The sequence below is a fragment of the Mesoplodon mirus genome (genome assembly GCF_964341445.2).
Source record: "Mesoplodon mirus genome assembly, chromosome: 7".
NCBI classification, from domain to species: Eukaryota; Metazoa; Chordata; class Mammalia; order Artiodactyla; family Ziphiidae; genus Mesoplodon; species Mesoplodon mirus.
This window is the reverse complement of record NC_138983.1, coordinates 27661582-27689111: the sequence shown is the minus strand read 5'-3', so window position 1 is coordinate 27689111 and position 27530 is coordinate 27661582. Positions and strand designations below refer to the sequence as shown.

General features: G+C 34.4%; 1 protein-coding gene and 1 pseudogene across 7 annotated transcripts in view; one reads left to right on the top strand and one right to left on the bottom strand.

Moving 5' to 3' along the window:
- IMMP1L (inner mitochondrial membrane peptidase subunit 1) overlaps window positions 1-27530 on the bottom strand; it is a 72742-nt gene that overhangs the window by 40313 nt on the left and 4899 nt on the right. For 5 of the 6 annotated variants that reach the window (XM_082627317.1, XM_082627315.1, XM_082627316.1 and 2 more), the window contains exon 2: window positions 12498-12609. The gene's annotated coding sequence lies outside the window, so the exon portion shown is untranslated. Of the gene's footprint in view, window positions 1-12497; window positions 12610-20235; window positions 20281-27530 lie in introns of all 6 variants that reach the window. The other variant, XM_082627318.1, reaches the window with a different exon arrangement.
- Window positions 9847-10617, top strand: LOC309808767 (lipid transferase CIDEB-like; annotated as a pseudogene). Its single transcript has 2 exons — window positions 9847-9900; window positions 9982-10617. The product of its transcript is annotated as a lipid transferase CIDEB-like (transcript).

Sequence of the window (27530 nt, the reverse complement as noted above, 5' to 3'; positions counted from 1 at the left end):
TCTTGCAGACATCAAAATTATCACCAAGGTTCCTTTTCATCCCATCCTTTCCAAATGACTGGAAGTCGCTTCACCTGAAAGAAGTCAAATCCACATGCAGCTGCTGCTTTAGCAGACAGCAAACTCCCTGAGAATGCCAGTCGTGATTCAATTTTGCTGTGCTGGTGGCCCCCTATTCCCTGTCCAATAATACATCTGTTAAAAAATCCTACAGCTACAAATCAAGTTTAATCCTACTAGGGACCTCATGTTGGTCTTGTCTTCCAAAAAGGCAGCAGGTTCTGCTGTCTATCTGCTGGCGTCTGGGGAATACCATTTAAATCCCAGCCCTACTTAGAAGAATAAGCTAAGGATCACAAAACATGACCTCAAAAACCCTGATATGACTATATTCTGACCCAGAGGCATTCATTCTAGGTGAAGATTAGAACTTTGCATAATAAGATTACACAGCAAGTGAATGATATCAAGGGACTATCCATATGCAGCCGCCTGGTTTTCTATAGACAGCCTGTGCTCTGCAATATGCAGTGCAGACGAAAAAGAGCTTGGTCTTTCTAGCTGAAATAAAATAGATTCACATAAATTAGTTGGCCATTTCCAGATTCCTAAATCCCCTATTACATCTTTTATTGACAGCTCCGGTGAGGATAGCACAAATGTTATTCCTTTTTATTCTGTGCTGCTTCTAGAACAATCATGCTCTGTAATTGAAATGTACATAGATTATGGCTAGAAATTAACATCTTGTTTGCTGTAATCTTGGATTACAATTGACTGTGTACATAATAAAATTAGGAAATCAATGGATGGATTTATCATCTCCAAGAAACTAGTGGCATTGTTTAAAGAACAGTTCAACATTTTGTGCCAACACTTTAAATGTATAAGTCACAAAGAGAAGTCAATAAAAATTTAAGTGAGTAAAAGAATACAACAGGCATCAGCCAATATCTACATAAAAGTTGGATTACATAAAAATTAGCTCATTTCCCTCAAAATTTAGAAAATGTGACTTATTCAGAGGTTTCACAAACAGGATTTTCTCTCTAAACCATACATGAACAAGAAGGTCAGTTACATATAATAAGGCCTCTACTTTTTTATAAAGTAGTTACAGTAGCAGTATTTTATAGAAATCATCTTGATCATTTTATACTTTAAAATATTTGAATAAATTCAAATCAATTGTAATTCAAAGTTTTATAATTCTTAACTATATACTTTTAAAGTACACAGTGAAGTAAACTCTCCTTATATTTATATATATACAGAGCATTTAAAATGTATGGAATCCTAGAAATATTTAAATAACAATACTTTATGTTCAGTTTTCTTCCAAGGAAGTGAAAACTGTACCAACTCTAAGCAAACATATATGAAAAGAGAGATTCATATTCATTCACACAAATACCTATCCAGAAAAATTCTAAGAATGTGAGGAGAAGGAGTTTTCAACTTTATTTAAAGAAAAAAAGAGGTATCAAGATTTGCCATGGGATTCTTATAAAATTAAGCTGCTCAGTATACCTGAAATATGACTTATTTGACAAGTTTGATTTGCCCACAATTGTTGAGGAACATACTACATCCATTACATTGGCCATTATTATCTCCTTATCATCACAATACCTGTAAGCATAGCTCCGTAATATCTGATAAATACTCAGAAGTCAGGTGACATAATTCTGATTTTGTGTATGAATCAGGCACCAATATTATCAGTGCTAGAGCTATAAAAAACACTATATGTAATTTCAACTTTCTAGCACATGAATACTCTTTGATTATCTTTATTACGATATTACAAGAAAATTAATGAAGCATGCAAAAAATACACATTTCTGTTATGATTTTTATATGTAATACTCTAAAGCTACACTATTCAATAAGGTAGTCATTAGCTGCATATGGCTATCGAGCACTTGAAATGTGACTAGTCCAAACTGAGATGTACTGTAAGTATAAAATATACACTGGACTCTGAAGACAGTACAAAAAGAGGATAAAATATTTTGTATTAATTACATGTTGAAAAGATAATATTTTGGATCTAATGGGTTAAATAATATATATATATATATATATATGACTTGCATTATATTTCTACAGCACTGCTCTAGCAGATCATACAATTTCAATAACATACTCCTAAGCTAACTGAAATTGTACTACTAATAAAAACACTAAAGCAGAGGGTTATTATGGAAAAACAAACATTCCAGTATCAAATCTGATAGAAAAGCCTAGTAAAGAAAAACAAAATGTTGTCATTTATTTTCTATTTCACATTTCTAGCTTAAGGGTAGTGGGGAAGAAGAAGGGACCAGCCAAATCAATGACCAACATGTACCAAAAAAGAATGTTTTATAGTTACAAAAATGCTTTAACCCAGTAAACAAAGGTTTTTAGCAAAAACACAGTTTGGGCAGCTTCATAAAAGACTAGTGAGGTCTGTGTGCTATCCCTCAATGAGTCCAATAAACAGCAACTTCAAAAAAGTCTGGATCTAGAAAGGGCCATGATTTTTGCCTAAGGTGCTATATAATTGTTTATATTCAAATTTTAAAACTACATTTTAAGTAATAACTATAATAGAGATTTGAAGCATTTAGTATATTTCAGAATTTTAGCAAAATTTAAAAGATCAATGTTATAAATTACTAGAAAACTGCTTTTTCATTAGTCTTCTCATCATTTCATCAATGTAGGTAAAGAAAAAATAGTCCATTAATAAAAAGTGTTTTACAGAAACAAGGCAAACTGTAAATAGTTAAAATGTAAAACACATACCTAATTTAATTCAAGAAAGTTAACGGCTGATTTAGTATGACCACAGACAATTGATATCATACAATTAAAACACAAAGTCTATCTTTGTCACACATTGGAATATTATTTCAATATAAACAATAGTATGTAAGGTATTAACTCATTTAAAAGTTGCTTTTTCATAATTATTCCTCCATAATATGTATCTAAAATACTAAGACTAAAGATGAAATATGAGTATCAATAAATAAGATGGGTAAACTCTAAATCAGTTCTTCATGACCTAGCCATGCCACCTTTTCCTATCCTCTTAAAATTATTTAAGTTCTTTTCTTTTCTGGTTACAAGTATCACACAGACATAGACACACATAGACACACAAAAAAACCCCAAAATAATAACAATAAAAAACTTTCTAGTCATCAATATATGAGTGCAATGATATTCAGTCTAAGTTAATCCCCAGACATCCAAATTCATGAATAAAAATTCATCAGTTTTAAGTACACTGAGCCTATTAAGCAAGAACAAAAGCATATGCACAAAAGAGCTTTTAATATATTTCAAAGCCCACAAGAGCCATGGTCTCATTAAAATTATAAATTACACAAACATGGAATGAAGATTCAAACTGCAGTGCAGCTAAGCAGATTACAGAAAACCCCGCGTTCCATATGATAACACACCATGGCCCTCCCAGATGGAGGCTTGGAACAAAAAGGCCATCACCACAGCTAGGGAAAACCTCCTTGTGATCTCTGGTTTCTGTTCAGCAGATGACAGCCAAATAATATGTTGATTATTCTGTTTGTGCTGCTAAGCTTGTAAGATGGAATAAAAGCGATATGATCTATTGTGAACCCAATGCTAATGTGTTGCTCTACTCATAAATAATATGCTGAATTTATTTTGAAAATATCTTTTATCTGAATTTCAGTTTTCAAACGCATGAATTAAAATAAAAGCCAGTATAAAATTATATTTAATGTTATGCTTTAAACTAAAAAATGTAGATGACAAAAGAAAAATATCTAGGTGCTTAGTTAAGAGTCAAGTACAATCACCTTTCTTTAATTTCAGCACTGTGATCAGAGACAAAATATATTTTTAAATAGGCAATTACTCTCATGAAATATAAATGTAAAATTAAGTAATACAATAATCATGAAGTTAACAACATTATTGACAAGATAAAAACTAAAATACCAGGGAATATAAAAACACTTTGCTGCAATATAAATAATAGCACATAGAACAAATACCTAAAATATTTTTGAATAATAAAAAGTATCACTGAAGGCCTTATGAATGTTAACTTGTACACAAATGGATGCTCACAAGAAATCCTACTTAAAGTCAAAATAATTAAAAAGAAGCTTATATAGTAGGAAGCAGCCGCATAGCACAGGGAGATCGTCTCAGTGCTTTGTGACCACCTAGAGGGGTGAGATAGGGATGGTAGGAGGGAGATGCAAGAGGGAGGAGATATGGGGATATATGTATACATATAGCTGATTCACTTTGTTATAAAGCAGAAATTAACACACCATTGTAAAGCAATTATACCCCAATAAAGATGTTTTAAAAAAAAGAAGCTTATAAAAATAATTTTCAAATATAATAGACAGCATTCATATCGCTTTGATGACAAAAGTTAAAATCTAATTTGTTTCCTCAATTAGAAATCCTAAATTTTAACAGAGTTAACTATACCCAAATGAGGTAACTGGAATTACGTCTGTAAATACTTCACAAAATTTCATGGATAAACATTTTTATGAATACTGGAATTGTTAAAAATATTGAAAATCATAACATTTTCCCGCCCCAGAAATTCTTTCCTGGATTTTCTAGTAAACTTTCCTTAAAAACAAACAAACAAATAAATAAAGCAGTACATTAAAGCTGAAGGTAAGGTAAACACAGATTACACACTCTTTTCTTAAGGGGGTATTTTGTAGGTGGTACATAATTATTTTCATTTACAAAAGTCCACTTTGTTTTTCCATCTAGAGACATAGATTGAGTCTAAAAAGAGAAGCAAAACTGCCTAACATGAAAATACAGGCTAAAAATTACGGATGCAAAAGGTAAAATTACAACACTTATAGAGAAAAACACAGAACACAGAACATCCTTGATGTTCTTGAAGGATGATGAACATCCTTCATCAAAAGCACTATTAATAGATTGAAAAGGCAAACCTCAGAGTTGGAGAAATATTTGCAATACCTATAAAAATGAAGGACTCATATTCTGAATATATAAAGAACTCCTACAAATCAAAGAAAAAGGCAGCCCAACAAAAAAAATGGGCAAAAGAAGTGAACAGGCACTTCACAAAAGAGAATAACCAAATAGTCAATATACATATGAAAAAGTGCTCAATTTCATCAATCATCAGGGAACTAGAAATTAAAACAGTATAATGATCTACTACTTTATACCCACCAGAATTGAAAGATGAAAAAGATGGGGGAAAGGGAGCGTTAGCAAAGACTCAGAGCAACTTGAACTCTCATATGAATGTAAATTAGTACAACCATTTCAGGAAACTGGCAATTTTGATTGAAGCTGGAAATAAACATACTTATGATCCAGTAATTCTGCTCCTAGACATATGCTCAACAGAAACCCATAAATATATTAATCAGGAGATACGTATTAGAATGTTTATATTTAACATTATATGGAAATCACCCAAATGTCCATTAACAGAATAGATAAAAAATATTGTGATATAGTCATATAATGGAATGCAGCAATGAAAATGAACAGATTACAACTACATGCAACAAGTAGATGAATCTCAAGACATAATGTTGAACAAAGGAAACCAGACATAAAAAAATTATACTGTATAATTCTATACATAAAATACAAAACCAAGCAAAACTAATCTATGCTATTAAAAGTCAAGGCAGTGGTAATCCTTGCGCAGGGAGGGAGACAGTGGCTGGAAGAGAGCATGAAGGTGTCTTCTAGAGTGCTGATAATGTTCTTTTTCATATCTGGGTGCTGTCTGCATAATTGTATTTGGCTTCTAAAAAATTCATTGAGCCATCCACTTATAATATGTACACTTTGTTCCATATATACAGCTTTCTTTAAAAATGCAATTTTGCACACAAATACAGATATACAAAGGTAGTCAAAATCCTTGTCATAAGAAATTTAGGAACAACTAATGTATGTATAATCTAAAGGTGAAAACTAAAGGTTCTTATACTACTTATTTGAATAATCAATTTTTCAAACCAATAGATAAGTTCCTGAACTCTTATAAATGGAGGAGCAACAGCTATTCACCCTATTATATTCCCCAGCTCCCAGGCTACAATACCATATTTTCAGAGATAACTGGCCTTTGTGTCAGAGTAGCTGCTGGTGCTGCTGCTATTATAACAGAGCTTCTAAGACAGTCTCAGTACTGAAAAACTGCCCTTATGTGAGAAACTAAAGTAGCACAGAAGATAAGGCAGTATCAAGAATATGTTTGCCCTTTTCCCCATTGCCCTCAAATTTCATAAGCTTTTATTTATTATGAAAGCTTATTACCTAATTTAATGGGAACCTTTTGAAAACATTTATTTTACTTTTCAGTGAAGTTAAAATATAATTCTTTAATATCAATATCCTACAAATTAAATGAAACTTCATGATAATTTGACAATTTACATCTCATTATTTCCCACTTAAATATTTTCCCTTACTTCTATACTGGAATCAACAAACGATTTACAACACCATTTTTCTCATATTGAAAAGATACTTTTAGAAATAAGCTAAGGGCTTCCCTGGTGGTGCAATGGTTAAGAATCTACCTGCCAATGCAGGGGACACGGGTTCGAGCCCTGGTCTGGGAAGATCCCACATGCCGCAGAGCAACTAAGCCCATAAGCCACAACTACTGAGCCTGCGCTCTAGAGCCCATGAGCCACAACTACTGAGCTCATGTGCCACAACTACTGAAGCCCGCGTGCCTAGAGCCTGTGCTCTGCAACAAGAGAAGCCACCGCAATGAGAAGCCTGCGCACCACAACGAAGAGTAGCCCCCACTCTCTGCAACTAGAGAAAGCCCGCGCGCAGCAACGAAGACCCAATGCAGCCAAAAATAAATTTAAAAAAAAAGAAAGAAGCTAAAAGAGATCACCTAATGATTATATAGTTCGTGTTTTACTTGTATAATAAATATTTATTCAGTTCTTACTATCTCCCAGGCTCTGGGGATAAAGGAATAAAACTGGCTAATTTTGTGGGATATATAGCAGGTTTATCCCTTTCTTTCTCTCTCTCATTTGATTAACAAATAAAACAAAACTATTTTTAACTAGTAACATAGTCACATATTCAAAAATTAAAAACAATCTAAAAGATATACAGTAAAAGCCCCATCTACTTTGTTTTCCTTACCCATCCACATACAAGATTTAGATTTTGTATACCTGTCCAGATTTTCTTTATGCAAATATAAGCAATTATGAATATATCTTATTCCTCTCCTCCTTTATACAAAAAGTAGTTTACTATATACTCCGCTTGAACTTAGCTTTTTTCAAATAACAACGTATGCTTGAAAACTTTCCAAATCTTCGTATAGAGAACATCCTTTCTATTTTTACAGCTGTAGAGTACTTCACTGTACAGCTATGCCAGAGTTCATTCAACCAGTACCCTACTGATAGACATTAGGGATGTTTCCAATCTTTTGCTACTACAAAAGAAGCTACAATGAAAACTTTTATGCATATGTTATTTTGTAAGTACATAAGTATATCTGTAATAAATTCCCAGAATTGGTTGAGACAAGTGTGTAAATGCATTGGTCTAGAAATTGCTGATTTTTCTTCTGTGGGGGCTGTGTCATTTTGCTTCCACCACATATACATGTCAGATGTATACCAGAAAAAGCTATTCTTCTCTTTGGGCCTCTAAGATATTTTGTTCATTAGGCAATTCTCAAAGATGTTCTCATTGGAAAAAACTATATGACGTTCTTTGTTTATTTTTCCCCAAATGCATATGTAAAATTGCTGACTTAGTTTTCAAGTTGGAAAAATATCGCTGATGCAGGAAATCATCATATTGATGCCTAATGTGCTGGGATAGCAACTGTCTATCTCTCTTCCCAATATCTCCTTTCATTTAAAAACAAATATACACCCCCATCCCAATTTTTTTCCTTTAAATTCACATTCAGTACTTTATAATTGGGAAAGCAGTCAAATGCATTTCACTTTTAAATGAATGTTTTCCTGAAGCACTTAAATGTTTTCTGGAAACCAAATCTATGTTACTTCTATATTTTCCTTTACAAAGCTATCATTTCAAAGGTAGTTTCATCTTTATGACTGACATTTTCAATAGGCAATGTCACCTAATACATTGTTTTTATTTCAAAGCCCATCCTGTCAAATATTTTATCATTAAAAACAACCACTTAAGTTCATTGGACTTCCTATTTAAGGAATCCTTAAGTAAATCCAGTTTCAATATCACTGTTTTATAAGAAAATATGTACATGATAATTTTTATTCCCCAAATAAGGATACCATAGTATTGATACATGCAAATCTAGGTTGCATTTCAATCATCCAGAAATCAGTTGTGAGATAATCTCAGTCTCTTGGAACAAAACAGTAAGACAAGTTGATGACCCCAAAGTAAATTTTAAATTTACTTTCTATGCCCTTAATCAATAGATGGGGCAGACCATACTTAAGCTCTCACCTAACCAATGAATATGTTAGGTAAATGCTGATTTTTACATTAGAGTCAATATAATGCACTGAGAGCAAAAGAATTACCTAACAAAGGTAAAACAAAACAACAACAAAAAAACACATCGTAAGCAGCACCCAGGACATAAAAGTTATCAGTCTAAGACAATTTAGGAAAACAGTCCTAGACAGCATAACGGTCTCTGAGGAAATCACATAAATTCTGTGAAATGACTAATGTTCACAATAACAACTCTGAGCCATCAAAAAAAACAAAAACAAAAACAACTTACATTATACTCAATTTGTTCTGTTTAAGAAGACAGACATTTTATATTTCAAAAACATTTTATAAAAAAATATTCATATGAAATAAATTTTGGCACACAAAAGGGTAAGAGTCAATTATTCACAAAATTAACAGATGAGGAAATAGTACACCGCTTGTTAATAACAGCCCAATGAATGCGGAATTACTCTAAGTAAAATTCTCAAAGTTAGAATATACCACAGTTGCCTTTCAGAAGATGAATTGTAATAAAGTGCAGTAACATTTTGGGGGCCTCTAAACATAAAATTCCCTGTGCAAGGCCACTTCTTGGTTAAGAGACAAAAGAATACCTGATAATTTCTGAAAGCTAGTCATGCAAATTCTCCACTTCAATGGCTGGACACACTCAAGAATATATCCTGATTTCACTTTTCACTTTGTTTTCTTTAAACTGTGACTGCCACTAAGTAGACAGTTTGGTCTGGTTTCTAGCTCCAACCTGCTAAATAACCTTGTGCAATTCACTCAATCTCTTTAGGTCTCCTTAGTTTCTTCATCAGTTAAAGTGAAGAAGTTATAGAAAACATGATGTAATAGTAAATGGAATCAAAGTGCTAATAAAGTAAAACAAAGAGTTACTACATTAGGTCCTATGTCTGTATCTGTATATCTACCTCACATATACTATTTTTAAACTGTCACAAGTTACATGGTACTCTACCATATATTTAAGGCCTACAGTAAAGAAATTATGATCACTTCAGAATCTTTTCCAACATTAAATATGTGTCACTCTCAGGATACAACAACTTAAATTAATTTAGAGTACCACTATAATCAATTATCTTTAACCTGAAAATATATGACCTTTTTCCACTTGACACATAAAAATCAACACATGATATGTAAAAGAACGTTCCTGGAAATGTTAATTATAATAGCCAAACACCAGAAAGAACCCAAACATCCACCAACAACAGAATGGATGAATTCTGTCATATTCATTCCAAAGGAATAACACATGATAATGAAAATGAATAAAATAAAACTACACGCAACTATGTAGATGATCTTCAAAACGTAATGCTTGGTAAAGGAAGAAAGAATGCATATGATTCCGGACAATGGGGCTCACCAGTAGGCCCATCTGTGTCCCATGCTACCCCACAGGGGCACCCCACAGGGGCACCCCACAGCTGCAGCAGTGTCACACTGTAGCAATCTAGCACCAACCCAAAGGGAAGTACAAAGGTGGTCGCAGTCTCCAAGCTCAAATCAGGATCCAATATGAGCTCCAAGACTGGCTGTAGGGTCTGGACCCCAGCTCCACCACTCTAGCCACCTTTCTGTGTCTGTGATCACAGTTGCCACCTGCCAGGATCTACTAGACAAAGCACTGGAGACCCTGTGGTTAACACTGGTGATAGACAAGGATGGGACCTCTGTGGACTGCGAGGACTTCTTCCAATTGTTGGAAGAGGATACATACCTGATGATGCTGGAGCCCCAGCAGGAGTAGGTGCTATCATATGGCCTAGGCTGGGAGAAGCCCAAGCACAGCAAGGACATCGCCCTCATTACCTTGAACATATACAAGCAAAACCCTTGAGACCTCTTTGGCCTGAACATCAAAGCCACACTCTACAGGATCTACTCCATGAGTTGTGACTTTCAAGTACTTGGCCCAAAGAAAGTACTCAGGGAGCTCATCCAGTTGAACCTCCATGATGCTGCTGCAAGGCCTGGGCCACGTTGCTGGGAATTTCCTCCACCCTTTGCCATGCAGTGGAGGAGGCTGAGCAGTGACAGTGGCAGCAGCAGGGTCCCCTCCATCCCTACTGAGAAGGGCCTCTGAGCTTCTGCCCCAGACTCGTTCCAAGAGATACCCTGTGAGGACTGTGACAGCATCAGGTTTGGAGACCTGGAGGCAGTGCAGACTAGATAACTCACCTGATTTCCCCCATTATTCTCTGACAGCACTGTGATAGGTCCCATCAGCATAATGCTTTCCATGCCTAGCCTATACACTTTCCTCAAGAATGCTGTCCTTTCCTAGAGATCTTTCCAGCCTCCCACTTACCCTGAAAGGCTACAAACTTGTCCCCAGGCATCTTGATCCCATTCTGATTGCAGCTACATCTAAATTCCTTACAACTCCTCCTGTCCCTAAGCTCTTTAGTACAGTGAAGTCAGCCCTCTGACTTTACCTTAAGCTCTCTATTTCTTCATACCCTTCCCCTTAAAAATAACAAAAACATTTCCAACAAAAATACAAAAATGTTTATCCAAAAAAAGAATACATATGATTCCATAAAGATTAAAAAGAGGCAAAAAGTGAACACATTGCTGAGGAATACACATAAAAGTGATAAAATTATATAGAGAATTATCTAAATAGTTATCACAAAAATCAGGACATTGGTTACCTCTAAGGAAAAGGAAGATTATACCAAGAGCTTCTGGTATGTCAGTAATGATCTATGGTTACTGAATGTCTGCTTTATACTTATTCATTTTATGTTTCTATACAGTGTTATATTTCATAATAAAAAAGTTTAAAATGATATACTTTCTGAAAAATATATTCTTAAAGAAAAGGAAGAAAGGGCTCCTCCTTTTTGCTAACAATTTTATTTTCTTGGTCTACATTTCTAATTTTTATTGCAATGTTTTAATAATAAAGAAATAAGTTACTATGCCTAATTCTCCAGAATCTTAATAAAGAACAGATTTTACAGGCTTTCCAAATGGCCACAAAAAAAGTACCAGGTCATTAAAGAGTATAAAATCAGTTATTTTGTTAAATCTTTGCTTAGCTCAATGTTGTGCCTGTTGCTTTTTCTTCTTTTCAAGAAAATGTATGCTTACTTTCAAAAAAAATCTACATTACATCCAGATATTAATTTTATGCAGGCTGCACTCCAAAAAATATATAATAATTTAGCTCAAAAGTAGGAAGAAAAACTTTTAACTCTCACACATTTTAAAACAATTTTAGGAACACCTGTGTTTGCATTAAGTATGAGGGTTCATAATAGGATGGACACAAATATGACACTTGAGATCCAATCCAATGTCACTCTGTGTAAGAATGGTTCAGTGTGTACTAGAAAACATAATCGCTAGATTACAGGATGGATATACAAAACAAGTTACACTTAAAGTCCACTGTATAAAATGTAATGTAGGGTAACTCACTCAAAATAGATCCAACAGTGTCTAATTTAAATTATACTAAAGATGTTTTAAATAGTTCCTCTGGAAAAACATAAAGGGAATTAAAATGATTACAAAAGAGATAATAATAATAATAATCAGACAAATTACAAACATATACACACACATATAATTTAGGAAATCCTAAAAGTTCCATCACCTACAAGCACCCTTCAATGTATGTTTGTTACAACTTTTAGATGCCACTAAACAGGAAGCAGACAATAAAACTTAGAAACAAGACTATCAGCACTTTCATCAGGCTTCAGATATCAACATAATGGGTATCACCCATTATGAAAACAGAGCTGCTTTGGTTGTATACTGTTGTTTTTTTGTGAATGCAGGCAAGGATTCCCCTCCATAGTGGGTCCAGCTAACCAGTTATTTGCCCATCTATTAAGTGCCAACTTTAAAAAATTACACTATGTCCAGCAGGGAGCAGCATTACAACATTCATAAGACTTAACCACAACATGAAACCGACAGAAGAAAAAGAAGGAAAAAAACCCACTTACCATAGGTCTTTTCAATGATACATTCAATTTTTAGGGCAGTTGCAGGGCTTCCAGAAAAAACATCTAAAGCATGTCTCAAAGCATATATAGGTGATCCATGGTTTCAGGATGCCTAAAGCAGGAAATCAAAATTATATTAAGTAAAGGCTTCTTTCAGCCATATTTAGTTGAATTAGTATATAATATGACTAAGTGTCTCTCAGCTGTTAAGGTGCATCTTCCTTATTGGATCAATAGGATTCTGAATTCAGATATTCAATGACACTTTGGATAAAATGACTTTAAAAAGCAGAATATTAAAGTCCTTTATTTACCAGAGAATTTAAGTAGGAGAAAATAAATGGGTGACATGATACATCAATCAACCTAGAGAAAACTGTGGTCAAGGACTTAAAGAAGTTGATAAGCCAACCATATACAGTTCTGATATATCAAATCCTTCTAAACAATTTGCAGGTAATAGAGAGGATATAACATTCATTTCTACAGGTCAGCATGAATGAATATCTAGGGTTAGTTTTGGTTTTAAGAATACAACAAAGGCAGCAGAGAAGTAGTTTGTAATGCTGGTATGTTAAGCCTGATTAGTGTGATATTTACTGAATATGAGGAATGCACCTGATATTGTAGAAAAACTCCGTGACCAGTCATAATATGTCAAAGGCAAAACATATTATATTTGATATTCTCCTGGATGTCAAAACCTGCCTCATATTCAACAATAATAACTCCATGTCAGTTCTTATGACTGAGGAAATGATGTATCATCACTGTTACTTGAAACATCAAACAGTTTGCTTTATATGTGTTTACATGCAAAGTTTCACTGTTTACACCAAAAACCAAATTTGTGCCATTAAAAGAACATATGAATATTTATCTTGAAATGTATATAATATAAATAAATATATATAATAGTTTGTGTAATATGCAATATCACATGTCAATATATCATAAATAATATATTTACTTGCATTTTAATGAATAATACATAAAATGGTTCCTACCATTTTCTACAGGGAAAATGACATGAGAAGCTTGATTTGAGTGTATGATATCAAGACTACAATTACTCTCTAATAATCATCATTAATTTGACTTAATTTGAAAGAAACTCTGATATATTCATCTTTTACCCTTTAACGCTAAGCTAGTCATAGCATTATTTCTTAATTTTTGCTCTCCTTGAAGTCTTCCCCATCCTATTTCTTGCCTCTGCACATTTCACTTTTCTGATACTTCCTCATTTTTGCCAATCTACCTTCCCTCTCCTTTATAATGCATTTCTGTTTCAACCCCAATTTTTGTTTTATTTCATCTCCTCTCTTTATGACCCTAACATCTTTCTTCCCTTTTCTCTTAGGACCCTTAAAAGTGAGGGTTGATTTTTTCTTTTTTGTTTTTTTCTGTAACCACAATGTGCTTAAATATACTCTTTCATCCACTTACAGGCACTGTGCTTGATCTTAATAATCCCACCTGATTAGAACACTCAACTAAATATACTTAAATTATATTGCTGTTACTCATAAAAATATTTTTTTCTCTGAGTTACTGAAATATTTGAAGAACTCACTAAACATTTTGGAGCCAGTCATTTTTTTTTTTTTAAGATTTATTTATTATTTATTTATTTATGGCTGCCTCAGGTCTTTAGTTGCGGCACACAGGATCTTCGTTGAGGCATGCGGGATCTTCATTGTGGCGCATGGGCTTCTCTCTAGTTGTGGCATGCGGGTTTTCTCTCTCTAGTTGTGGCATGTGGGTTTTCTCTCTCTGGTTGTGGTGCGTGAGCTCCAGAGCACGTGGGCTCTGTAGTTTGCAGCACACAGGCTCGCTAGTTGAGGCATGTGAGCTCAGTAGTTGTGGTGCGTGGGCTTAGTTGCCTGGCTGCATGTGAGGTCTTAGTTCCCTGACCAGAGATCAAACCCACATCCCCTGCATTGTAAGGCGGATTCTTTACCACTGGACCACCAGGGAAGTCCCTAGAGTCAGTCTTAAAACACCCCAAATCTCAAGGAAATCTAATCACACACTCCTTCCATTCAATTTGAGAGGTGATTTAGGATCTCACTATATGGTGTGAATAAATACTGAGTAACAAACTTTTTTAAGTTAACAGAACTTTGCTTCTTTTATTCATGTGTGTGTATGCCCATGTGTACAACATCCTCATCAAAAAGCAAAGACACATTAAAGAGCCCCATACTTCTAATATATATTATAAAGTCTAAAAAGAAAAGTGATTTCCCTATTTGGCACTTTCTAATGTGAATATTAACATTAACAGTATTAGTGTATGGTGAAATAATCTCACAACAAAGTATTATGCAAACCTCTGAGTTTTAAAAATTATAAATAATTATATAACACATTTATAATACAATTACTTAAAAAGAGACTATAGTGGGTTGAGTAGTGTTCTCCCTTCCCCCCAAACTCATGTCCACTTGGAACCTCAGAATGTGACCCTATTGTAATACTGGATCTTTGCAGATATAATCAAGGTAAGGATCAATATGAGATCATATTAGATTAGGGTGGGCCCTAAATACAATGAGAATGTCCTCAAAGGAGACCGAAAAGGACACACAGAGACACAGAGAAAAAAGACAATGTGAAAATGAAGGCAGACATTGAAGTTATGTTGCCACAGCCAAGGAAAGACAGGAGCCACCAGAAGCTGGAAGAGGCAGGGAAGGATCCTCCTCTAGAGCTGTTGGAACAAACATAGCTCTGCTCACACCGTAATTTTGGACTTCTGGCCCTGGAAACTGTAACGAAGTAAATTTCTGTCGCTTTAAGCCACCAAGTTTGTGGTAATTTGTTATGGAATTCCTAGGAAATTAAAAAGATTTTGGTACCAGCAAGTGGGGTGTTGCTGTAACAGATAACAAAAAATTTAAGAAAAATAATAATAAGACTGAAGAGACTATTGGTAGATTGCCTTGAAGAGCCAGCTGATATTGGATTGACCAAAAAGTTCATTCAGGCTTTTCCATAAAATGGTACATAAAAACCCGGACAAACTTTTTGGCCAACCCAATAGAAATAAGAGACGTTAAGGAGATTCTGGTGAATGCTCAGAAGGAAGTGAACCGGATGGCTGAGAACACTTGTATCATCTTAGAGAATACACTTATTTGTCAGGAAAAGAATGTTACAGAAATATGAACATTAACTGGACTTCTGGTGAAGTCTCAAGAAGGGAATGAGAGATGTTACTGAACACTAGAGGGAAGACAGTCTTGTTACAAGGTAGCAAAACTGACATGTGTTCTAATGTTGGGTGAAAAGTAGAACTTGTATGTGATGAGCCTGAATGTTTAGTTGAGATTTCCAAGCAAAATGTTGAAGGCATGTACTGGTTTCTCCTTGCTAATTATGGTAAAATGTGAGAGAAAGGAGATAAATTGAGGAATGAAAAAGGATAAAAGGGGATAAACTGAGGAAGTTAAGCAAAAAGAAATCAGCACTTGATGATTTGGAAAATTCTCAGCATATCTAGATTGCAAAAGATGCTAACATCACAAATCATTAGGAAAATGCAAATCAAAACCACAATGAGATACCACTTCAAACTCATTAGAACAGCTATTATCCAATAAAGAAAGAAAGAAAGAACAAAAGTTGCTGAGGATTTGGAGAAAATGGAACCTCTCTGTACTGCTGGTGGGAATGCAAAATGGTTAAGCCACTGTGGAAAACGCTTTGGTAGTTCCTGACAAAGTTAAACATATGCTGCAGCAATTCTACTCCTCAGTATATACCTAAAGGAATTCTAATAGATACTTGTACTCTGATGTTCATTACACCAGTATACACAATAGGCAAAAGATGGAAACAGAACAAGTGTCTATCAACAGACGTATGGATAAACAAAATGTGCTATATATGTACAATGGAATACTATTCAGCCATAAAAAGGAATGAAGTTCTGACACATGATACAAGATGGATGAACTTTGCAAAACACTATACTAAGTGAAAAACATTATGCAAATGCTAACAAAGAACAAATATTATACGATTTCACTTATGTGAGGTACCTAGATAGGCAAATTCATAGAGACAGGAAGTAGAATAGAGGTACCAGAGGCTGTGGTGATGGAGTGGGAAGGTTATTGCTCAATGGGTAAAGCATTTCCCTTTAGGATGATGGAAAAGCTCTGGAAAAAGATAGTGGCAATGTTTACACATCATAAATATACCTAATGCCATTGAATTGTACACTTAAAAATGATTACAATAATATATCTTATGTATATTTTTATCACAAAAAGACTTTTCCTATGGAAAAAGGACCCAAAACCTTGAGCCAGATGCAAAGGCTGACATAACTACTTCAACTAGAGAATCAAGACTGAGCTACTGATAAGCTCTAAAATGAACATATTCCAATGCTCAGTGAGGAAAAATGATCATCATATATGATAGTAATTCATTAATTCCATGTGAGTTCATTTAGGAAACGTTAATAGAAAAAGGAAACATGAGCTGCTTTTTAAATTTTTAAAAAATAAACTTAGAATACCAAACAGACTACAAAATTAATTTCAAATCTTTCACTCTGGAGATTGATAAAATTACAGTACAAAATGGCCTTTAATTTTTTTAACTTTGCATTTGGGGAATGAAAAAATATAAAAGGTAAAAACATGGCCTTAAAATTCTAAAGATTTTTAAAAGCAAATATATTTAAATGATTAAAAATCTTGTTTCAGTGCTGGACAACTCTGATAAAAAGTTCTTTAATATGAGTTGAAACAAATTTCTATGCTTTGGAGAAACAAAGGGGTTTAATTTCTCTTTCACAAGATTAAGTCAGGCCTTCTGAAACTCAAAATCATTCACCTCTGTGTTAAATATGTCTCACTTACTACTTGTTGTTTCATATCACAATCTCGAACCATCCTGGTTACTATGAATTTACTCATTTTATCAAGACAAATATGCCTCATTCCTTACGCAAATATCCATAAACTGGCTAAATAAAAGGCTACCTTTAGGATACTAACGCTGAGTTTGGGTCCAGGTACAAATTGTAAATAAGCTTGAATTTTGTCATCAGACAGCTCATCATGGTTGTGAATCCTAGCTCTATCATTTACTAGCTATGTGAGAATGATGGTTAATTTTATGTATCAACTTGACTGGGCCATGCAGTGTCAAGATATTTGATCAAACTTTATTCTGGGTGTTACTGTGAGGGTGTATTTGGATGAGATTAACATTTGGATCCTCAGATTAAGTAAAGCAGATTGCCCTCCCTAATGTGCATGGACCTCATCCAATCCATTGAAGGCCTGGGTAGAATGAAAGGTTGACCCTAAAAGGCCACTAAAAGGGAGTGAAAAGCATCAACATACTAAAGATTATGAAAACTTTCTAAAAGATAGAAATAACAGTGATAGGTAGAACAGGGCAGAGAGAGCAACAGCCTAGCACAGGGTTTGGCAAACCATGGTTCACAGGGCAAACCTTCCAGGTTACCATCTGCTTTTGTATACCTTGCAAATTAAGTCTGGTTTTTATACTTTTAAATGGCTCAAAGAAAAGAAAAGAAGAATATTTTGTGACATGTACAAATTATATGAAATTCAAATTTCAGTGTTCATAAACAAAGCATTATCAAAACACAGCTGTGCTCATTTTTTAATATACTGTCTACAACTGCATTCCAATGGTAGCATTGAAAAGTTATGAAAGAGGGCATGTGGACTGAAAAACCTAAAATACTTACTATTTAGTCTCCAAAAAGTATGTTGACCTTTGTCCAACTACACACACAGGAGAATGTTTCAGGGAAGATGTAGCTTTTCTTCCTGTAGAAAGGGGTTGTGGGCTGAACCAACAGTTATGGAGGATAAAAAAAGGTTTAACCTGCCTGAGAGGAATCTGGGCTCCAAAGTATAGTGGTTGAAACCTAGGATAGGATCCTCCTTATCAGGCTATTAGAGATGGACCTGGCCTGTCTGCTTGCCCTCTGCTTATCCATTCTGAGCAAAACACACCAATAAATTAGTCCTACCTATACCCAAAGCGATCTACACATTTAATGCAATCCCTATCAAAATACCCATGATATTTTTCACAAAACTGGGACAAATAACCGTAAAATTTATATGGACACACAAAAGACCCCAAATAGCCAAAGCAACCTTAACAAGAACAAAGATGAAGGTATCATACTCCCTGCCTTCAGACTACTACAAAACTATGGTAATCAAAACAGTATGGTACTGGCACAAAAACAGAAATATAAATAAATGGAACATAACAGAGAGCCCAGAAATAAACCCATGCATTTATGGTCAATTAATCTATGACAAAGAAGGCAAGAATATACAAAGGAGAAAAAACAGTCTCTACAATAAGTGATGCTGGTAAAACAGGACAGCTACATGTAAAAGAATGAAATTAGAATATTTTCTCATACCATAAACAAAAATAAACTCAAAATAGATTAAAGACCTAAATCTAAGACCAGAAACCATAAAACTCCTAGAAGAAAACATGCAGAACACTCTTTGACATAAATTGTAGCAATATTTTTTGGATCTGTCTCCTAAAGCAAAGGAAACAAAAGCAAAAATAAACAAATTGGACCTAATTAAAGTTAAAAGCTTCTACAGAGCAAAGGAAACCATTGACAAAACAAAAAGAAAACCTACTAAATTGGAGAAAATATTTGCAAATGATATGACTGATGAGGGGTTAATATCCAAACTATATAAACAGCTCATACAACTCAATATCAAAAACAAACAAGCAAACAAACAAGCAAAAAAACCCCTAAACAACCCAATTTAAAACTGGGCAGAAGACCTGAATAGACATTTTTCAAAAGAAGACATACAGATGGCCAATAGGCACATGAAAAGATGTACAACATCAGTAACCATCAGAAAAATGTCACTCAAAACCCCGATGAGATATTACCTCATGACTGTCAGAATGGATATCATCAAAAAGACCACAACTAACAAATGTTGGCGAGGAGTCTGAGAAACGGGAACCCTCATATACTGGTAGTGAGAATGTAAATTGGTAGAGCCACTATGGAAAGCAGCATGGAGAGTCCTCAAAAAAATTAAAAATAAAACTACATGATCCAACAATTCCACTTCTGGATATATATCCAAAGAAAACAAAAACACACAATTTGAAAAGATATATGCACCCCAGGGTTCACAGCAGCATTATTTGCAATAGCTAAGATATGAAAGCAATCTTAAAGTGCCCATCAACAGATGAATGGATAAAGAAGATGTGGTATACATATACAATGGAATATATTAGTCATAAAAAAAAGAAATTCTGCCATTTGCAACAACATGGATGGACCTGGAGTATATTTTGCTTAATGAAATAAGACAGAGAAAGACAAATACTGTATGTTATCAATTATATGTGAAATCTAAACAATAAAATGAATGAATATGACAAAACAGAAACAGACTCATAGATATAGAGAATAAACAAGTGATTACCAGTGGGGAGAGGGGTGGGGGGAGGGGCAAAATAGGGGTAGGGGATTAAGAGGTACAAACTACTATGTATAAAGTAGAGAAGCTACAAGGATATATTGCATAGCACAGGCAATATAGCCAATATTTTATCATAACTTTAAATAGAGTACAATCTATAAAAATACTGAATCACTATAGAACACCTAAAATTAATATAATATTGTAAATCGACATACTTTAATAAAAAAATACTAAGTCCTACCTACCCATAAAGAATTCCCATCAGTATTCTTTCCATTTAGGGTAATTTGCTAGAGAAAGAAAAGGAGAGAAAACCCACTCCAGTTATCTATATTATTTAACTCATCATATATCAACATGAATGAACAACCAAGGATCACCAACATTTAAGGAAACCACAAGAATGAAAAAGAAGGCCCATGATGAAAAACAGAACAAGCAACTCTGGAGAAATCAGAGGTAATTCAGGGAGGAAAATAAAAGGAAAATAATTCTATTTAACATCTTCAGAGATATTAGTTAAGATATTGTATCTATGCGACAACAGGCATATGAAAGAGTAGAATTAAAACAACAAAGAGTAGAGTTTAAAGAAATTTAAAATAGAATGCCTGTCCACCACCAACTCCCCCCACATATACAAAAAAATAGAAAAGTTGAAACAAAAGTTGAAGAAATACAGAATAACAACTCAAGGAGGGTAATAATCTCTCTAAAATGTTACAGGAAAAGACCCCCAGGGAATACAGAGCAGGAAAAAGAAAAATAAATAGACCCCTAGATACATCTTTCATGTAGAGCAGAGGTTGTCAAACTAGGGCCCATAAGCCAAATCCTGCCCACTCCATTTTAGCACATAAGGTTTTACTGGAACACAGCCATGCTCATTCGGTTACATGTTGTCTATGGCTGCTTTTTTGCTACAACAACAGAGCTAAGTAGTTGCAACAGGAACCATATGGTCTGCAAAGCCTAAAATATTTACTATTTGGTCTTTCATAGAAAAATTTTGCTAAATATTGATCTAGAGCTATGCTGTCCAATATAGCAGCAACTAGCCAAAAGTAGTGTTTAAATTTAAATTATTAAAACAAAATTAAAAATTCAGTTCCTCAATCATATCAGCCACATTGTAAGTACCCAATAGCCATATGTGTTTAATGGCTATTATACTGGTCAGTGTAGATATAGAACATTTCCATCAACACAGGAAGTACTACTGGACAGGGCTTACCTGGAAATTATAACAGGCCACTACAGCTATATTTTAATTATTGCCTTTAAAAGTGCTACAATGAAAAACAAAAAATACCTAAGAGAAGCAGGAAGAAAGATTAAATTCAGAAAAAGACAAAAATTAGTAACATTAGAAAAGGAAATAATTAATGCCTAAATCTAAGGCATCATTCTATGAAAATAGCATTAAAATAGATTTTTTTTAATCCTTCGAAGTTACTGAGAGAAAAATCCAAAGATATAGCATTACAAATGAGAAACTAAATATCATAATGGATATGGACGAGATTATGAAACAATTCAATGTAGAGAATGCAATTAATTAATGCTACCAAATTTGAAAATAATTTTAAAAGTGTTTCCTAAGAAAATATAATTCAAAGAAAGGTAGAACAAGAGCTGTGAACAAAAAAGTTTTAAAAAAAGTTGTGTAATTTAGTTCTGAGTTTACGATGAAAATGTTTGCCAGGATTTTTAACTTTCATCTTATCCTACAAGAAACTTCATATTCTTAAACTGGGAAATAGCAGTCAAAATACTTCCCTCTGCTAACACTACTTATTGAGCCAAGAAATATGTATTTCTTCAGAGGGGATCAGCACTAGTGTAAATGATCTTTCATGCAAAATCAGAAGATGTGATGTAAGAAGCTTCACATGGAATGGTTTTAAATATCTGGCCTTTCCCTGGACTCCCACAATTATTCATACTGAGGGGGAATTGATACCTCATCAGAAATGTCCAGGATAATTAGAATAACGCATGGGCTTAGATTAGCACTGCAGCTTTATGCCTATGAGACTCCTCTAGTTGACACAGGAAAGGGGCACCAGGCATTAGTCAGCAGTTGTTAAATTCCTTACTTGGGCTCCATGCAAAGAAGAAGAACAGTCCCCGATTGGGAGATATACCTATGCTGGGCCATTCTACCTCTGGAATTTCTTTTTCCTTTTTTTTTTTTTAAATTAATTTATTTATTTTTATTAGTTTCTGCTTTATAACAAAGTGAATCAGTCATACATATACATCTGTTCCCCCATCCCTTCCCTCTTGCGTCTCCCTTCCTCCCACCCTCCCTATCCCACCCCTCCAGGCGGTCACAAAGCACCGAGCTGATCTCCCTGTGCTATGCGGCTGCTTCTCACTATCTATCTACCTTACGTTTGGTACTGTATATATGTCCATGCCTCTCTTTCACTTTGTCACAGCTTACCCTTCCCCCTCCCCATATCCTCAAGTCCATTCTCAAGTAGGTCTGTGTCTTTATTCCTGTTTTACCCCTAGGTTCTTATTGACATTTTTTTTCTTAAATTCCATATATATGTGTTAGCATACGGTATTTGTCTTTCTCTTTCTGAGTTACTTCACTCTGTATGACAGACTCTAGGTCTATCCACCTCATTACAAATAGCTCAGTTTCGTTTCTTTTTATGGCTGAGTAATATTCCATTGTATATATGTGGCACATCTTCTTTATCCATTCATCCGATGATGGACACTTAGGTTGTTTCCATCTCCGGGCTATTGTGAATAGAGCTGCAATGAACATTTCCTTTAACACTAAAAGTTTTTAGTGTTTTAGGGTTTACCACTAAAAATGTCTTGTTCACCTTTATAAATACATTTACTTGAAAAATTTCCTTGAACCAAAACATGTTTATCTTTTGACACATCTACTCTATTACACTGAATATTCCCAGATGAGTATACAGTGGATTTTAAAATTTTAACTTAAAACCCCAGTTTTCTGCTTATACTTAAGAATCCACTACAATTGGGATGAACGTAAGTTCTCATGTGCCCTGGACAGTCCCAGATTACACCTGCTTTCCTGGCATCCAATATAATTCATGTATTTCAGCACTCTCAAAAGTGTTCTAAAAATTATTGAGGAAATCTAAACAAAAAGTAAAAAATGTTTTAAAATAAATGATGATGAAAACATAAAACATTAAAAGTTGCAGGATACAGCTAGAACAGTGCTTAGGGAAAATCACCCTTAACTATAAATAGTATACTAGAAAAGAAGAAAGGTGGAAAATCAATGAATTAAGCTTTTATCACAAGGGAGAAAAACCAAAATTTCAGCAAATCAAAACCAAAGAATGTAGGAGGAAGGAAATAATAAGAGCAGTAATCAATAAAATAGAAAGTAAAAAATTTTACAAAAACAGGGGAAAATTTTAAAAGCCAAAAGTTAGGTTTAAAAAAAAAGATTAATAAAAATGAAAAATCCCTAGCAAACCTAAAAAAGAAAAAAAGAAGAAACACAAGTAACCAATATCAGCAATTAAGAAATCATTTACAGTCATTAAAAAATAAGCTCATAACAGATGAACCCTCCCTTAGGTAACAACCACAAACTGAGGACAAAATACAAGAACAATTATGTGAAGGCTCTAGGGATTGAACAGAACAAGATTTTGTTGGTGAGTCAAACTTGTAAGAAGGGATTTCCAAAGGTTGAGCATCTTACTTTTACTGATTTAGCTTGAGAGCAGTGCAGTACAGGTGGTTAAAATTCTGAGAGAAAAGAAGTCATCATTCTGGAGAACCTGAAGAATCACACACTAACCAATGAAATGGGAAGTCCAGAAAAATCTTCCTAATATGTGTGACTCTATTTATTGTAAAAGTAATGTTCAATATGGCAGGGAAAGAACTGTCTTTTCAATAAATGGTGCTACGTCAACAGGATATCTATGTAGGAAAAACAAATACACCTTCAGCCCTGCCTCACAACAAAGACACAAAAAAATGAATTCCACCAGCATGCAGACTCACATGTTTAAAAGTAAACAGCAGGGCTTTTAGATGAAAATATTGAGATTATCTTTGAACTCTTGGGAGTAGGCAAACCTAGCCATAAAGTGCTAGACATAAGGAGAAAAACTAGTACTTCAGAATACATTCTGACTAAAATCAAAAGACGATGAACCGGTTTGCAAGGCAGAAACAGAGACACAGATGTAGAGAACAAACATATGGGCACCAAGGGGGGGAAAGCTGGGGTGGGGGGCTGGTGGTGGTGGGATGAATTGGGAGATTGGGATTGACATATATACACTAATATGTATAAGATAGATAACTAATAAGAACCTGCTGTATAAAAAAATTAAATTTTATTAAATTGAAAGAAAATAATACGAAAATGAAAGCCACAAACTAAGAGAATATATGTGTAACACATTTATTTGAAACTGAACTCTTATCCAAAATATAAAAAGAATTCCTACAAATCCAGATTGAAAGAAAAATAATGCAATTTTTAAAAACTGGCAAAGACACAAAAAGACTCTTCACAGAAGAGGTTATCCAAATGGCCAATAAACATAAAAACAGGTGCTCAACTTCATCAGTTCAAATCCAAATGAAAATGTCATACCATAATCCTCCAAAAATGGCTAAAATGAAAAGAAAGACAATACTAAGTGTTGGTAAGGATGAGAAGCAACCAAAATTCTCAAACATTCCCGGTAAGAGTGTAAATTGGTACAACCATGTTAGAAAAATGTTTGGCCACAAATAATAAACTAGCCAAACCCCTTTCAACAGTAGAATGGATAATGATTTGTGACACAGTTACACAATACTATATAGCAATACTATACAGTAACAAATACTCCACAACTGTTCACATTAATAACAGACATTTCACAAATATAATGGTGAGCAAAAGAAATCCAGCACAAGAATAAATGGCGTATGGCTTCATTTATATAAAATACAAAGACAGCTAAAACAATCTGTGATGTTGGAACTCAGGACTGGGATTTCCCTTTATGAGTATACTGACAGGAAGCAAAAAGGGATTGCATGAGGTCCAAGAACTCCCTCTGTGCAGGCATGACCCTGGCATTCACTCATTCAATTATGCTGCCAGAATACTATCAGGCCTCATGATAAGCCTCACCATTTCTGTTATATGCTTTACATGCACAGACACAATGGTAATATGAGCCCTAGGTCTCAGAAAACTTGAAAGGCCAACCAAAGGGGTACGCACTTCTGTCACGGGGCACTAGTTGCTTATCATGACCATTATGTTTTCTGGTGTACCTTTAATAGGTCACTGCAGTCTTTCAATTGTACCTGCAGACTTCTCAGAATACCTTTGCGGAAATGATCCCACTATTTGGCCACAAGGGTGATATACACGCTGCTTATGAAACTCTCAGACTGAGATTTTATATAGCTGATTTCTTTGTACTTTGGACACTTTTTTTTTAGGGACTTTATTATAGAGCAGTTTTAGGGTTACAAAAAATTAGGAGGAAGGTACAGAGATTTTGTAAACACTCCTGACACCACACATGTATAGCTTCCCCCATTATCAACATCATTCACCAGAATGGTGCATTTTTTTCCAAGGAGGAACCTATACACTGACCCATAACCACACAAAGTCCATAGTTTACCACAGAGTTCTTTTTTGATGCTGTACATTCCATGGGCTTGCACAAAAGTATAATGACATATATCCATCATTATAATACATAGAATATTTTTGCTGCCCTAAAAATCCTGTGCTCTGCCTATTCATCTCTCCCTGCAACCATCTCTGCCAATCACTGATCTAATGGATGCCTAACTGGAAAATGAAGAAATAGTAGTGATAAGTATATTATTGAGAGCTGTGGAAGTAAATGTATAAAGAATCAGCTAAAATAGTTTAAAGTAGTTGCTCTGGAGAGTTGGAAATGGCAGGGGAGATTACTGTTTTTCTGAACAAACCTTGTAAAAATGTTTTGACTCTTTCCATTACATGCACACATAACTGATAAAAGTAAACACAAAATTTTTAAAATTTGGATTCAAAATTACATAATATCATAGTTAAAACAATACTAATATAAATACCATTGGAAAAAATATTGAAAGAAAATACATCAAAATGTTAACTGCAGTTGTCTTTCAGTTATCAAGGTATGAGTGATGTTTTCCCCTTCATTCTGCTTTCTACAAAGAGTATACATAACTTCTATAATGAATGAAAAAACTTTACTGTGTATGTTTTAAGTTGGTACAGAATTACGTCAGTTGAGAACCATTAGAGAGATATAAAATCAGTTTAGTTGCAAGCAGCAATTCTCTTATGAAAGAGAATAGAAAAGAACAGAATAGATTAGATTAGAATATATCAGCAATCTTCACATGTGGGAAATTTCAGACAACTTTTGTTTTAATTATATGTAAATGTAAACACATGTATGTGTACTGGATCATGATATGGCTTAAGAGCTTGTTTGTTTTTAGCACTGAATAATATTCCATTGTCTGGATATACCACAATTTATCCATTCACCTACTGTAAGACATCTTAGTTTCTTCCAAGTTTGGGCAATTATAAATAAAGCCTCTATAAGCATCCATGTGGAGGTTTTTATATGGATTTGCTTTCAGCTCTATGGTGTGAATGCCAGGAGGGCACAATTGCTGGATCATATGGTTAAGAGTATGTTTAGTTTTGTAAGAAACCTCCAAACTGTCTCTCAAAATGGCAAAAGCATTTCGCATTCCCACCAGCGCTGTATGAGAGTTCCTGTTGCTCCACATCCTCACAAGCATTTGGTGATATTAGTGTTCAGGATTTTGGCCCTTCTAATAGATGTGCAGTGGTATTTCAATGTCGTTTTAATTTGCATTTCCCCTGATGACATATGATGGGAAGTATCTTTTCATATGCTTATTTGCCATCTGTATATCTTCTTTGGTCAGGAGTGTCAAGGTCTTTTACCCATATTTAAATCAGGTTGCTTATTATTATTGAGTTCTTTTTGTATTTTGTACAACAGTCCTTTATCAGATGTGTCTTTTGCAAACATTTTCTCCCTGTCTGTGGCTTGTCTTCTCATTCTCTTGATACTGTCTTTCACAGAGCAGAAGTTTTTTAATGAAGTTCAGCCTGTCAACTATTTCTTTCATAGATTATGCCTTTGGTGTATCTAAAAAGTCACTGCCATACCCAAAGTAAGCTATGTTTTCTCCTATGTTATCTTTTAGGAGTTTTACAGTTTTGTGTTTTACACTTAGGTATGTGATCGACTTTGAGTTAATTTTTCTGAAGTAAAGTTCGTGTCTAGATTTATTTACTTATTGATTTTTTAGATGTGTATGACTAGTTGTTCCAGCACCATTTGTTGAAAAGACTATATTTGCTCCACTGTATTGTCTTTGTTCATTTGTCTAAGATCAGTTGACTATATCCATGTGAGTCTATTTCTGGGTTCTCTATTCTGCTCCACCAATCTCTTTGTCTATTCTTTTGCCAGTACTTTATAGTAAGTCTTGAAGTCAGGTAGCA